Here is a 16895-nt window from a genome sequence, read left to right on the forward strand (position 1 = left end):
TGTTATACAATTTATTAAGAAAAACATTTGCGTTATACAAAATAGAAGATAAAGTTTGGATATCCATTTACTCTTGGTCCGTGAGGTCCAACTAGGTTTCATTTGGGTCCTGAATTTTTAAATACAATAAATATACTCATGAATTTTGCTTTTGATAGCATCCTTCGCTCTTTGTTAACTTTCATGTTAATTCTTAATAGAAAGCTGGCATGATTATCGTGGATTTGAAACAACGGTTGGAAGCGTTGAGTTGAGTTCCAAAATTTAAAGTTAATATATATGTAGAGTTTAGAAGTATGTATTTGGGTTGCAAAATTGTTTAGCATAGAGTTAGAAAATTTATATTTGGGGTGCAAAATTAAGTTATTGAGTAAATAGTACTTGGTGTAGTATTTTGTAATCTAAGAAAGTATGGTTTTCTAGTTGTTACAAAATTTTTAACACTCAATTGAGAAGTTAACTTAAAACCTTAACATATATTTTACAACTTTTACATGTAACATTGTATTTAAAGTAGATAAAATACTCTTGCTTCGTATGACAAACAACAATATTACAATATAATTTGATATTAATAGAATGTATATAAGTGTAATGTGCACAAAAAAAAAAGTACATCATCAACGGGTTTAGGGTTTTTTCTTTTCTTTTTTTCTTTTTAATAGACTCTTATGTCAAATTGTAGGTTTATTATGGTTGTATGTTTTCGTATTGGAAATACAATCAAGTTCTACATTGGTAGACAAGGAGATGACCATGGATTTATAAGGGAAAGCAACTATCTTCAATGGTATGAGACATTTAGGGTGAAACCAAAAGTTAAGTCATGAGGATTTTATGTTTGAAATGGACAATATCATATCATTTTGGAGATATCTAGAGGCTCGTTGTCATTAGAAACATGGGAGACATGGAGAAAGAAAGAGGAAAATATAGAGTTCCTTAATAAATGTGCGAACTTCAATAATGAACACTCTTGATGCCGAAAATTGCACCAACGGTAAATTTGTGTTTCTTGAGGGAGAGTAATCCAATATCCTGAAAAATGAACAAAGCTATACCAGTGTAGTGTTAAGCCATATCCAGTCAAACGTGCAAATTAAAATCAGGTTGGAAATAGCTCAATTGGTAGAAAAATAAGTCTGAATTCTAGGCATACCTTTCTTTGATCACAACTTGAAAATTATATAGGTCGATCCACTGGTAATTGAAGCTCGCATGACTTTTCCTCTTCCAAGCCACTTATGGGCTTCCCTTCCTTTGTTATCCATCCGAGTCATCGATGTGTTCGACCTTTGGACAATTTTTTAACGCCCAATTAACAAAGGATTAAGGAGCCACTATGCTTATTATTTAGTTATAACCCTTTAATATAATCATTGTTTAATTAATAATGTAGTTATATAAAATTGAACTTGAAATTTCATTATGCTTAAAATTAATTATCTCAAAATGGGCTCCCTGATACAAATGTATAGCTTTTGCATGGTTGAGCCACACAAAAATTCTATCATAAAATATGTATAAATCATCTCAATAAATGATTATGCAAAATTTGCATAATTCATATGCATGGCTTGGCCATGTAATAGCAGGAGTCCATTTGCATTTGTTTTCAAATGCTGACCCACCTTTCCGTCATGTGCTGACCCATGCTGGGTCAGCCTTTGTTACACACTGAGTAAGGTAGGAAAATGGTCTATCCCTCTACTACTTCATTCTTTTTTATTTTTTTTTTTTATTTTTTTTTTATTATGCTGACCCTATATAAGGTCAGCCTTGCTTCACATGGGGTCGTCAAATTGCTAACCTCTTCAGGTCGGCTTCTCTGCCAACCCGTTTGGGGATCGTCAAATCACCAACCCCACTCCTTACTATTTTTTTTACTTTTTCTTTTAATTTACTATATATATGGAAAATTACTTTGGAACTTTATCTAACCCTTTTTTTAGAAATTGCTCCCCACAAACTATGCACCAAAGAATTGAGGCAGGTTTAGGAATTAGTGCGTGTATTCCCCAAATTCGCACTACAAACCCTATTCCCATAACTTCTATGGATGCACCGGTAGGGTCTGGCACCATTCAGAGTCCATCCAACGAACTACCTTCCTAATGTCCATGTATCCGTACTTTTTCTAATCACGATGTCTCTAACCAAACTGTGATAATTCCCACATTCTCAACTGCTAAAGGATCCAACTCGTACTCTCCATATCATTTCGACTTCAACAGTTCATATGAGTCTAAAAGCGACGAGGTTGCATACTTGACTCAAGCTATAGCCCAATGGTCCGTTGTAAACAACAAAGTGATGGCCCGATGGCTTGCCGACCCAAGGTCGGGTATTGTACAGGCCCAGTTGTACCTCCACATGGTAAGGGATTTCATCATATAATATTCTTGCATTTTTCAGCTACATATGTATATACATATTCTCATCTTTCTCCTTCTTTTAAAAGGCATGCTATGAGATGTTGATATCTTGCCAGAAGTTAAGCGAAGAGGTAATTTCATAAACAAAATCATGTGAGACTTCACGAGGAGATGGAACTTTTCAGAAAAATTTATGTTTATGACTGAATTTCAACATTATATGTTGAGGCATCTACCAAGCTTGCCAACTCGAAAGACTCTTTGGTGACACTTCAATCTTAGTACGATGTTTCAATGAACGAGCTAAAGGAAAAACTATCCACTACTGATACTGAATTTCAAGAAGCTCGAGCCAAGCTATCAGATACTAAATACTTGGTTGAAAGATTCCAAAAAATGGAAGCATGCTATCTGATAGAGGATGATTGCCTTCAATATGAAGTCATACTGGCTATGGACATTGTTAAAGCAAAATACCCCAACGTCGACTACAGTATGGTTTGATCCAAAGTTAATGCCTGCCGAGATGATGAAAATAGAAGTCTTGATAGTGTGGATATTTTTGCGAGCCAAGCCTTGCCAACTACCCCTCAGTAGAACTTCATTGACATGTTCCTCTAGGGTGTCTCTAACTTTCTTGATTCATGAACCTTGGCAGAGCTTGGTGATATCGCGACATAGATGAATAATTCTTTTTTTCAATTTCTTAACTTATAATTCTTGTTGGCTGTCAATAAGCTTGTTTTTTTTTTAAATTAATATTAGAGCATGTAAAACTTGCTTGCAGCTCGGGTTGGCAACTCGAGCTTGTAGCTTAGTCGAATGAAACTTGCAATTTCAATGTTTGATTATGGAACTTTTTATCCATCTTTTATTCATAACTCGAGCTCACAGCTCGACCTATTGAAACTTAGCCCTTTAACTTTTATTTACTTAAACCTATAGCTTGCCTTTGCTTGCAAGTAAGGCTTGCAACTTGGCCTATAAAAGCTTGTAGTTTCAGCCTTTTCTTTAACAACATTAGTACTCTTTGCCCCCAACTCATGCACAAGCAATTTTGTTCATGAGAAAAAAATCCCGTTGTTTAAGTAAATTAAAAGACTGAAAATGCTCATTATAAACTTGTAAAATAAAATTCTAATTGCTTTAATTAAAAGAGAATATGAAACAATCTTGAGGCAAAACTGAAAAATAAAAAAACACTTATCATGAAAATATAAAGAGAATCCTATTGAAAATAAAATTTAAGATGTTTAGTATTCCATGGGTGAGGCAAGTTTTTATTTATTTGTTGGGGTTGATGTCCTAAATCTCGTAGGGTCCTATAGTTTGTAATTGTATTGTACAAATATTTTATTTATGTAAAAAATTATATGATGTTTTATTTCAAAATTAGTTGCATTAACCACAAACCAATAAACTAACATCCAAGGATATCTTGTAATTTAAACATGTATGTAGAGACATATGGGTAGATCATGTCTAAGTGATAACCTAAATGGTTTGTAGTAAATGGATAAGGCTGGATACCTTATCCTAGTGCACTACAAGTACAGCCCGCTTTTTAGATGTTACAAATGTTGTAAAGTGCTATAAATGATCTGATCTTGAACATGCATGTGGAGACATGTGAACGAAGGTATTCCATAAAAATTAGTTTGTATAAGACCGGACCACGAAATGACTAGTCTCATTATATATCACCATTCATAATAGAGACCTACATTTCACCAAGATGACCATAGGTGGTTGATAACTGGTAGAAATGCAAGTTACTATAGCCTTTTATTTAGAATTATGAGGGTTAACAAGTAGAATATGCGGTGATTATACTAAGAATCCATGTGAAAAGTGAGATTGCGTCGATCAACATTGAAAATCTCGGCCAACCCAATATAATGTGTTATTCTGCGTCCAAATGTTTATTTTTGTAGCTATCGCAGGAATCGATCACATGCGGTGAATCCCAGTCCATCGCAAGGGTGATTACGTACGTTCATCGCATGGAAGTTACGGCTATTAACCGCATGCGTCCATCACATAGAGGTTGCGGCTACAGAGTAATAACCATAATAGAGGGATGAACGCAAGGGTGGTGGAATGCGATGGTACTTCAGAAACCAAGCATGAACGCATACCTTGGGAATATAAAAAAGATGATGTTGACATTTTACCTACCACATCGTTAGTATCAAAGATTCAGAGCAGGTCCATCACGGCATTAGTAGCAAAGATTCAAAGTAGGACCATTAATGCTGTCGACGATTGAGCTCTATAAATAGAGCTTTAGAGCCCAACTTCAAATTATCTGAGCTTTTGCCTTAAAGCAGATCCTTGTGATCACAGATGATAGCGTGAGAAGACATTCTTCGAGAGTTCTTCATTCCTTCAACCATTCCGAGGGACTACCGGAGCTTCGTCGGAGATAGATCTCGAGAGAGACTACTCCACCGCCCATCCATGACACCACCGGCAGCCTTGACACACATCTAATGGAAGTAAGACATTGCCTACATCTGGCCCTCCATCTCTCTTCTATCTCTGTATTGTATTAAATTTTGGCTTAAGACATTAATATATTTTGTAATCAATGCATCTCTTTATTTCCTTTGATTCCATCTTCATTTACCTCTTCTTCATCATCCTTTACTTTCATTGCAATGACTAAGTAAGATTGCTCAAGTATCGCATACTTAATCATGCGACATAGACATATAAAGCATGTAGCAAACCACCGAGAGGTGTGCGTTGCGTGAGTATAGTGAGTAATTTCTCTTTGCTTAATGTGAGGCTGTAGTAACGCTTGTCTATGCATAGTCGCAATGCTTGTCTATGAGCTGATCAGTGGCAACTAACTGCCCGAAAGGGTAAGTAATGGAACTCACTAAGCAAAGTAAACAGTGTTCCTAGAGATAGGAATAATCTTATGTTCAATCATGCTTTATGTGATCATCTTGTCTCATGAGTGCATCATTCATCATTTGGACATACTTGAGAAAGTAGTATAAAAATCAAATCTAGGCTTGAGAATGTCAGATTGGATCGTATGAGTAAGAGTAGAAGCTTAAGAATAAGTTCTATTTGCTATTTACACAGCGTATGTGCCCTAAAAATAGAATATGGTGGTATGCGGTCACCTTGTCTTATGTGTGTTAGATCGCATAAGCAAGAATAAAGACTTAGACATAAGTCCTATTGACATTATCGCATATGCATCACATGCGTCCTAGTCAATTGTGTATAGTATGATCGCATAACTTGTGTTGGCTGGGGTTACCCTTGCGATCAAGCTTATTGATGCGGTGAAGTCATCCTCTCCACAATTTTATCTATTTTTCCATGCGTCTTATTATGCATTAATAATTGTCGTGTCATTACCAACTCTCATAATCATACTTCCATTGCTTAATCTGTTTAGTTAGGAGTAGGAGTAGTGCATAGTCCTTAAACTTCATTATTCTTTTATTCTTTGCCGCAAACACATTACGTCGCAACATTTAGTTACAAGTCTCTGAGTTCGACCTCGGATCACACCGAGAAACTTGCGATCTCATTATACTTGGCGAGAGAACAAGAAAACTTACGATGGGAATGCATGGTCATTGCATATACTCTTAAACGCATATTGCATATCCCTTAGTCCAACACAAGACCATTGACGCATGGAGAACGAACACATATCATAAGATGAATACATATTTATTCTCCATTTTTCACGCATCAGTGACATGACCTGAATCTTGAGTGAGTATTGAACTCCTGCCTATGAAGGCGGTCCTTTGATTTTTATGGTTGAGAGTGGTCAGATCGTCGACTCAATAGGTCTACCATTTTGGGGATTCGTCAGATTGAGGAGTTGGGAACACAACTACATAAGATGGAATTCCCTCCTTCCCCAACGTCGGGGTAAGTAGATTAATTGCTACCTTAAGGGTTGATTCCAGGGCTTCAACAATGTGACGCCACACCCTCTCCTGGCCCGAGAGGGGTTTGGTCATAGTTGGACTATGACTTATTGTTCAATAGAGTAATCAGTTGTACTTAAGAAGTTAGGTGTAACTACAGGCACAAAACGTAATTTTCGCCTAGCTGGACTTACGAGTAATTTGTAAAGGCTCATCGCACTGTTGATTAGTTATATCCAATGGACACAAAAATATATTTGTAGTACAAAGAATGCAACTATAGGTCTTTAGTGGAGTGCCCGACAGTTGATGAATGTTGAATAATTTAATTAAAATGGTTTAGTTAATTATTCAAGTACCATTGGAGCTTCAATCTATAGGCTCATGAGGTCTCCTAAGCTCAAAGGGATTAAATGAGAATCAATTTTTAATTAATTTTAATTGTTCAAAATAATTGAGAGAATTAATTATATGTGATATAATTAATATAATTTAATTATATATAATATAATTACTACAATGTATTTGATACATTATAATATAAAGTTTATTCGAGAGGAAATAGATATTTGAATATGATTCAAATATTAATTATCTGAATTGAATTCGTATAATTATATTTAGTATAAATGAGATTTATATTAAATACGATGCATTAACAAGAGAATGAAAACTATATGTTATATTGTATTTGATACAATAGTAAACTATAGGTTATATGTTATATTTGATATAACATATGGTTTAATATATATTATATGTTAAAGTGGTTATCATATACATATATATTAATTTTTTATTAAAATAATTTTTCTTTTATTTATTTTAAAATTTTAAAAAAATAATTTTGGGAGGGAGTTGTAATTCCCTCCCCCTTTTTCTCTCTACTACGTGAAACTGGGAGAGTGTAGATGATTGCCATCATCTTCTTCCTCATTTGAGTTTTATAGAGAAAAATCTGTGTAAGAATTTCTCTGAGAAAAGTTCCCAGGCTCTCACTCTCCTTCCTCTCAAATATAAAACTCTATCCCTCTCTTCTAAAACACCAAAAGCTTATAACTCCTTGGATTCTCATCCTAGATAATAGAAGGGAAGCTTTCGTGGTGGTGTCCAAATTAGGGCTTCGAGTTTGTGACTTTTTTGGAGAGAAGAAATTATATGCGGAGATAAGATCTTCAAGGGTAAGTTTCCTTATCTTTCCTCTCAATTTTCATTAGGATGCGGTAAAATTTTATTTTGATGCATAATGATTCTATTGTATGATTTTGTAAAATTGGGATTGGGGTATGATCCCCACTTCTGCTCTGAAACTTCACCGGTTTGTTCAATTGTATTAGAGTGGGGTTTTTTGCCCAATTTTTTTCAAATTTTTAGAATGATTTTTACAGTTTCATGGTGGGATTTCTGGCATTCTGTATTGAATTCATGGTTGATGAATGAATGGAATATATAGTTTAAATTATGGATGTTTTCGGGATTGGATCTCTTGTCCTTACAGTCTCTATTTTTTACAAAATATATTTGTAAGGGCCCGTGTTTTGAGCATAATTTTTGTTATAGATATGTATTTGATGTTTATTGAGTCGTTCATGACAATTTCTGTTGAATTTTGGAGAAGACGAGGCCAAAATCGGAGGAGTTTCAAAGAAGACCGCGACTGTACGATGTTATCTATATCGCAGCGTTGCAACGTTGTGCCATAACGTTGCAACGCTACAATAAGGAAGAATGTTTTGTTCTTTCCGTAATTGCAAGGCTGGGCACAACTTTTCAACGCTCCGAGATGGAAAGAACAAACCATTTCTCGCCCGGTTCTATTCCTGATCTGATTGGTTCCCTTGTGGTTCGGTCAGTTTGAGCGGTTTGGGTTTGGTTCGGGGGCTGGGCAGTTCGATTCGAGCGGTTCAAGGCCCAGTTTACTTGTTTCAAATCTGTTGACTATTATTATGTAATAGTTAGATATTTTTTAATTAATTAAATGAATAGAAGTATTATATTAATTTAATTAATTATTTAGGTGTTCAATCCTGGTCCAATAATTGTTTTTAAATTATACATTTGATGTATGATTTATTTGTAATATAATATATACCATAATGTATGTTATATAGTGAAAATCCCACCATAGGTTATGCATAATTCATGTATTATTAATATTATAAATGTTATAATATATAGTTGCATGATTTAATTTTTTTATAGTATGCTCATGCATCATATAATGTAAGTGTTATAGTATATGTTTGCATGCATTAATAACATAGTATTGCATCATTTATATTATAAGTTTTATAATATATCATTGAATGTATCTATGGATGGATGTTATTGATTATTTCATTACCTTATTATATAAGCCTTATAAATAGTTAGTAATGAAATGAAATTACTTGAAGCTTGACACTAACTTTGGTAATTTATAATTTTACTAAGTGTGTCACTAAATGCAATTATATGGTTTTAATTAATTTCATTTATTTTATAAAAGTTATAATTAAATAAAATTAGAAATTAAAATCAATAATTCAGAATTGCATACAAACCTTAGGTTAAAATCATTCCTTTAAATAGTTTTAAAATTTGATTTACATAGACCTAAGATCAAATTTCTAATAAGATTAGAAATTAAGTTTAATATTTTAATTAGTTTAATAGGATTAAATTGATTCTTAATTAAAAGATTAAATTTTTAACAAAAGTACCTATAAGTGACCTTTCGTCCAAGGTTAGTTCTGTCTAGGCTGGGGTATTTAAGTTGACAGAAACGTAACACCCCTACCTAGGAACTTACCTGGAAAGGTGAATTAGATAGATTTGTTACAAGCATGCAATGGATGATTGAAGTTTATTAAAGTGTTTAATAACCATTAGTCAAAGTTGTTTAACCATCCAAAAGTAAGTGTTACTTTTGGGCAAATTAAACAAAACATTTAGTTAAAAATCAGTAGCTGGAAGAGAAATGGGGTATATGCTACTTCATTTTACCTTTTCACGTTTCTCCTTAAAAGTTCATACCGTAAGATTATGTACTCGGCCTCAAAACACATTTTCTTGTATCCTTCTATGGATGATGTTTGTATAGGTCAATATCAAGGTGAATGGAGAGGGTGTTGATAGTAAGTGGGAGCGGGACGTATGTCAACATATCTCACGGTCTCTCTCATTAGTTTGTAGTAAAGTTTCATGCTCGGCCTTGAGGCACCTTTGCTTGTGTCCTCTTACAGATGACATTTGCTTGATTCTTTACTTCAAACTCTAAAAATGGATAGGACTACTTTCTTTTTTGCCTCTATCGGTTTTTCCCTATGGTTGGTTAACTAGGGCGGAACTCTAGAATTTAAAATGAGGAGTTACAATTATAAGAAAATGTTAAGCGAGTTTAACAATTTTTGGATTGATCAATGGTGACTGATAGTTATAGTAATAAGGAGTTGTTCTGTTTATTGGATGAAATAGTCCCATTTTATTGAAGAGCCACCTAATCACCCTGCAGTGACTTTTATCCTGTCTTACTATAGCATCATTGCAAAATAGATGTCACTTAGGGTGCATTAAATTATTTTGCTAAATTTGTTTGGTTTTTCCAAATGGGTTAATGCAAAGAGTACTAATATAAATAATATGTATGGTTTCAGCAATTTATTAATCATGGCTTCCACGACACATAACTTACTCACTGCCAAAAAACATACAGGCAAAAATTATACAACGTGGAAAAACACAATCAACATAATATTGATCATCAATGACCTGCTGTTTGGCCTTGTGGAGGATTGTCCTCCTATTCCTGCTCAAAATGTCCTTATGTGTTTCATCACTTTATTAATGATTATTCGAGATATGGGTATGTTTATTTAATGCAATAAAAGTCTGAAGCTTTTGATAAGTTCAAAGAGTCTAAAGTTGAAGTTGAAAACAAATTCCATAAAACGATTAAAACATTTCGATCTGATTGAGGTTGAGACTTTTTGGATCTTACATTCTAGAATTATTTGATAGAACATGGAATTGTATTCCAACTCTCAGCACCTGGTAAATCTCAATAGATTTGTGTATTAGAAAAGAGAAATCGAACCCTGTTGGACATGGTTCAGTCTATGATAAGTTATGCATCCCTACCGGACTCGTTTTAGGGTTATGCAGTACAGACTGCAACTTATATTTTGAACTGTATTCCATCCAAGAGTGTTACGAGAACACCATTGGAATTATGGAATGGTCGTAAAGGTATTTTACGTCATTTCAAGATCTGGGGTTGCCAAATACATGTGCTTAAGGAAAATCCTAAGAAATTGAAACTGGTTCAAAATTGTGTCTATTTGTAGGCTACCCTAAAGGAACGAAAGGTGGTTACTTTTACGATCCTAAAGAAAATAAAGTGTTTTTGACGATAAATGCTATATTTCTAGAGGAGGATCACAATAGCGTGCATAAACTCTACAGTAAGATTGTGTTGAATGAACTTTCCAAGGAAACTACTGAACCTTCGACAAGAGTTGTTGAAGAACCTAACAGCACAACAGGAGTTGTTGAAGTTGCTTCATCTAGTAGGTCGTCCACCTCAACTGTTGAGAGAACCTAGACATAATGGGAGGGTTGCAAACTCACATGTCCGTTATATGGGTTTAACAAAAATTCTAGCTATGGTAGCTGGTGAATCTAACAAGAAGGAAATAGAGGATTTTGACAAAGATGAATAGATCAAAGCTATGATCTCAAAATGGAGTCTATGTACTTCAATTCTATTTGGGATCTTGTATATCAACCTCATGGGGTAAAACATATAGGTTGCAAATGGATCTACAAGAGAAAACAGGGTGCTGATGGAAAGGTACAAACTTTCAAGGCTAGACTAGTGATAAAGGGTTATACCCAAGTTGAGGGTGTCGATTATGAGGAGACTTTCTCACCTGTTGCCATGTTAAAGTCTATCTAGATACTCTTGTCTATTGCTTAATATTATGACTATGAGATTTGAAAAATGAACGTCAAGATTTCTTTTCTGAATGGAAATCTTGAGGAGATCATTTATATGGAATAGCTTGAGGGATTCATATCCCAAGGTCAAGAGCAAAAGGTTTGCAAGCTTAATCGGTCCATCTATAGCTATCGACCCAACTCCAAATGAAAGATTTTGGAAAGACATATTTTGTTTTGGCCATTCAGATCTTTAGAGATTGAAAGTACAAAATGTTATCTATGTCTCAGGCATCGTATATTGACAAAATACTTCTCAAAATTTTGATTGAAAACTCCAATAGAGGTTGATATCTTGTAAAAAAACAAGTTATTATCTCTTTAAAGTTGGAATAATTAAGATTCTTAATGATAAAATCTCATCTATCTTAAAGAAAAATGAATGGAATCCTTCAAACATTACTAACATTTACAAAAACACTCTTTTTGATATAACTGCGTCACTAATGCATCTCACCGCAAGATTTCAATAAATTTCACCAAGTGTCGCAGGCTCAACTAACGCAAGGGCATGTGTTTGAAGGATTCCAACGCATAGCAAATACATTGGTTCGAGCTGTTCCTGTCAAATCACTATATGCAAGTATGGGTATCTGAATATCGACGTCTGAAAAGCAGCTGAAATGGCAGGCGGCTGACTAAGGCATAAAAATTAATGTTGTCATATCATAAGTTGTTGAGGGAAAACACAAATAAATAGAAGAATTGCAATCGAAAAAAGCAGCATAACATAGAGAGAGCATCTTAGAGCTTGGATTATAGTAGTTTTGCTGTTGCAAGAAGATCACAGGAAGAAAAGAACTATCACCATTGTTGATCAAGGAGAATTGAAGATAACCAAGCTCGAGAGAAAACTTTTCTTCATTTATTTAACAAGTTGGTTTTACACATATTAAGATCAAGCCAAAGAGGACAATAAATTGAACTCTACGACTTGACTATTTTCCTTTTGCTTTATTTCCATTCATCATTCCATGCGATTAAATGTGTTATTGTAAAGACAATTTCGATCTTTATAAATCATGCATTTGATCCATTCACATTTGCCTCTGCTTACAATCTATCATGTTAAATGCGTTGTGCCTTTGTGCATGCTAAAATTCTAAAAGCTTTAATCATTTTGATCATTTGGTTGAAGTTATCTCAGTTAAACCATTCGAGAGAATAGGATAGTTAGAAACGCACCAGGTCATAATACACAGCAGCTTTAGAGATAAAGATACTTGTGCTTCACTGATTTCTATAACCAACGCATGCATCCTAGAGATAGAAACATGTGGCATTTGCATTGAGAAATGTTTAATGATTAGATAAATATAAACCCAATGCATTGACATACATTTGATTGTAAACACGCATCCTTCATCTTTATTCCTACCTATACTCTTTCTTATTCATCTTACTTGGATTAATACATTCACCTATCAGTTGGCCCCATTCCTTTGTTGAACCCTATATTTCACTTGAACTCTTGTTTTTTCTTGTACGCATGAAGTTAAAATAGTATAGACAACCTTTTCGAGTATTTATGTAGAACCCTTCTACATTAGTGTAACGCAAGGCTTGCATTAGTCTAACCTAAATCCCTGTGTTCGATCCTAGACTTACCAGGAACTTGAATTAGATTTATACTTGGATCTAACTTCAGTAAAGCTTGTACGCTTTAATGAGAGAGTGTAACGCATCACCCATTCTTCTCACCAAGAGAAGTCATTTATCATTCATCTTCATTTACATCAATCTTATCTTCCATCTCCTCTTATAATGCACTCCTAGCGCACATCACGAAGACACGAATAGAGGTTTACTCTCTTTCAGGCATGGAGTTATATTGTCTAAGGAACAGTGTCCTAAGACACCTCAAGAGGTTGAGAAAATGAGACGGATTCCCTATGCATTGACTGTTGGCAGCCTGATGTATACGATGCTATGTACTAGACCTTCATCTGCTATATGGTAAGGATCGTCAGTAGATATCAGTGTAATCAAGGATTTGATCATTGGACCACAATTAAGAACACCCTCAAGTATCTACGGAGAACGGGTGACTACATGCTCGTGTATGGTTATAAGGATTTCATCCTTATAGGGTACACGAACTCTGATTTTTAGACTGATAAAGTTTCAAAGAATTCCACATCAGGTTCAGTGTTCACTCTTAACGGAGGGGCGATAGTCTTAAGGAGCACCAAGCAGGGGTGCATTGCTGACTCCACTATGGAGGCTGAGTACGTAGCAACTTATGAAGATGCTAAGGAAGCTATGTGGATCAGGAAATTTGTGAATAATCTAGAAGTGGTTCCAGACATGTCAAAGCCCATCACCCTTTATTGTGATAATAGTGGTGTTGTGGCTAATGCCCAAAAGCCTCTGAGTCACAATTGCAAGAAACATATAGAGTAAAAGTATCATCTCATCCAAGAGATTGTGCATTGAGGAGACTTGATCGTCATGCAGATAGCTTCAAAGCACAATGTTGTTGATCCATTTACAAAGGCCCTCACAAATAAGGTGTTTGAGGGTTATCTGAAGAGTATGGATCTACGTGACATGCTAGATATAGTCTAGGGCAAGTGGGAGATTTTGTACTATGCACGTTTTATGCTCTAGGTTAATGATTTGTGTACTTGTATATTTGTATGACTTGTATATTGTACACTCCACTAGCTTTGGGACAAGTAGAAGATTGTTGAGGTTGATTCCCTAAATCTTGTAGTGTCTTGTAGTTTGTAATTGTATTGTACAAATATTTTCTTTATTTAATAAAATATGTGATATTTTATTAACATTTAATAGCATTAAACCCATAAACCAATAAACCAACAAACCAATCGAAGATTATTTTCTAGAGCTTAAACATGTATGTAAAGACATACAGGTGGATCATGTTTAAGTGATAATTTAAATGGTCTATAGTAGATGGATAAGGCTGGATACCTTATCTTTGTGATGCTATGAGTATGACCCGCTTTGTAGATGTTACAAATGTTGTAAAGTGCTAAAAATGATATAATCCTGTATTCATGTAGATACATGTGAATGGAGGTATTCTATACAAAGGAGTTTGTATAAGACCAGACCACAACATGATTAGTCTCATTATATCACACCGTTCATAATAGAGACTTACATTTCACAGGATGACCATAGGTGACATGACCTGAATCCTGAGTGAGTAGTGAACTCTTGTCTATAAAGACGGTCCTTTGATTTGTATGGATAAGAGTGGCCAAATCGTCGACTCAATAGGTCTACCATTTTGGGAATTTGTCTGATTGAGGAACTGGGAACACAGTTACATAAGACGGAATTCACTCCTTCCCCAACGTCGGGGTAAATGGATAAATTGCTCCCTTAAGAGCTAATTTCGGAGCTTGAACAATGTGGTGCCACACCCTCTCCTTGCCCGAGAGGGGTTTGGTCATAGTTGGACTTTGACTTATTGTTCATTAGAGAATCAGTGGTATTTAAGGAGTTAGATGTAACTACAGGGGCAAAATGGTAATTTTGGCTTAGCTGTACTTACATGCAATTTATGAAGGGTCATTGCACTATTGGTTGGTTATATCCAATAGACATAGAAATATATCTGTAGTATGAAGAGTGCAGCTGTCGGTCTATAGTGGAGTACTCGATAGTTAATTAATGTTGAATAATTAATTAAATAATTTAATTAAAGGAGTTTAATTAATTATTCAAGTACCATCTGAGCTCCAATCTACAAGTCAATAAGGTCCTCTTTGTAGCTCAACAGGGATTAAATGAGAATCAATTTTGGATTAATTTGAATTGTTCAAATTAATTGAGGTAATTTATTATATGCAATATAATATAATTTAATTTAATTAGATATGATATAATTATTATAATGTATTTGATACATTATAATATAAAGTTTATTCAAGAGGAAATAAATATTTGAATATGATTCAAATATTAATAATGTGAAATGGATTTGTATAATTAAATTTAGTATAAATGAGATTTATATTAAATATCGTGCATTAATGAGAGAATGAAAACTATAGGTTATATTGTATTTCATACAATATTAAACTATAGGTTATATGTTATATTTGATATAACATATAGTTTAATATATATTATATGATAAATTGGTTATCATATAAATATTTATTAATGTTTTATTGAAATAATTTTTCTTTTATTTATTTTAAATTTTTAAAAAAATTATTTGAGGAGGGATTTGTAACTCCCTCCCCCTTTTTCTCGTGCTACATGAAAGTGGGAGAGTGTAGATGGTTACCATCATCTTCTTCCCCATTTGAGTTTACATAGAACAATATCTGCAAGAATTTCTCTAAGAAAAGTTCTCAGGTTCTCACTCTCCTTCCTCCAAAAAATAAAAGTTTATCACTCTCTTCCACAATACCAAAAACCCACAACTCCTTGGATTATCATCCTAGAGAATACAATGGAAGCTTTCATGGTGGTGTGCACATTAGGGTTTCGAGTTCGTGGCCTTTTTGGAGAGGAGAAATCATACGAGAAGATTAGATCTTCAAGGGTAAATCTCTTTATCTTTCTTTTAAATTTTCATTAGCATGCTGTAAAATTTTATTTTGATGCATAATGATTCTGTTGTATGATTCTGTAAAATTGAGATTTGGGTCTGATCCCCGCTTCCATTCACATACATACATTGGTTCTTTCATTTTTCATTCAGGTCAGTTAAGCTATAGGTCCCAGGTTGGATACCCTTGGCCATTTGAAAAGGGTCCTCCCAATTCAGTCCCACGGCTTCGCTATCAGGATTCTTAGTGTTAGGCATGAATCGCCTAAGAGCTAAGTCACCTAACCTAAAGCTTCGTTTATGCACATGGGAATTATAACACCGAGCTATACAATTTTTATACTCTAGCAACCGAAGATGTGCAATCTCACGATGTTCTTCTAAAAGATCTGTATTCAATTGGAGTGCCTCATTATTTTTAGTTAGATAAGACTATTTGACCCTAGGTGATGGAATTTCAATATCTATTGGCACTAAGGCTTCTCCCTCTAATGAAAGTGAAAAATGAGTCTCACTTGTAGAAGTTCGTGATGTTGTCCGGTAGGCCCACAACACATTTGACAGTTCTTTAAGCCATAATCGTTTCAATCCTTCCAACTTAGCCTTGAGATTTCGCTTGATGATTTTATTGACAACCTCTATCTGTCCATCAACCTTCAAATGGATTGAAGACAAAAAGTAATAAATTGACGAAATGTTACGTTATCAAACTAACGACCATTGTCAGTAATCAAGACCTGTGGTATACCGAATCAACAGATTGTTGGGATTGGTATCTTAATTCTCCCAGAGTCTCATTGTTTGTAATTATACACATTATTTTATCAATAAAATAATTGTTATTTCATTCTAGCATTTACTCATATCCAATAAACAAAGCTTCATGGTTATCTTATTGGGGGTTGTGCCCTAAAGTCTCGTGTCCTGTAGTTTGTAAACAACTTTGTACGAATATTTGTGATGTATAATATATATGATATTTCTTCACTTCTTGACTTTGCACATTTAGATGTTTTCTTATTTTACCACAAACTAATAAACTTAGTATCCCTGATTATCTGTATGTAACTTAAGCATGTATATGATGACATACAAGTGGATCAT

Source organism: Benincasa hispida, chromosome 5, assembly GCF_027475165.1.
Source record: "Benincasa hispida cultivar pf3 chromosome 5, pf3_genome.v1.1, whole genome shotgun sequence".
Taxonomy (NCBI): Eukaryota; Viridiplantae; Streptophyta; class Magnoliopsida; order Cucurbitales; family Cucurbitaceae; genus Benincasa; species Benincasa hispida.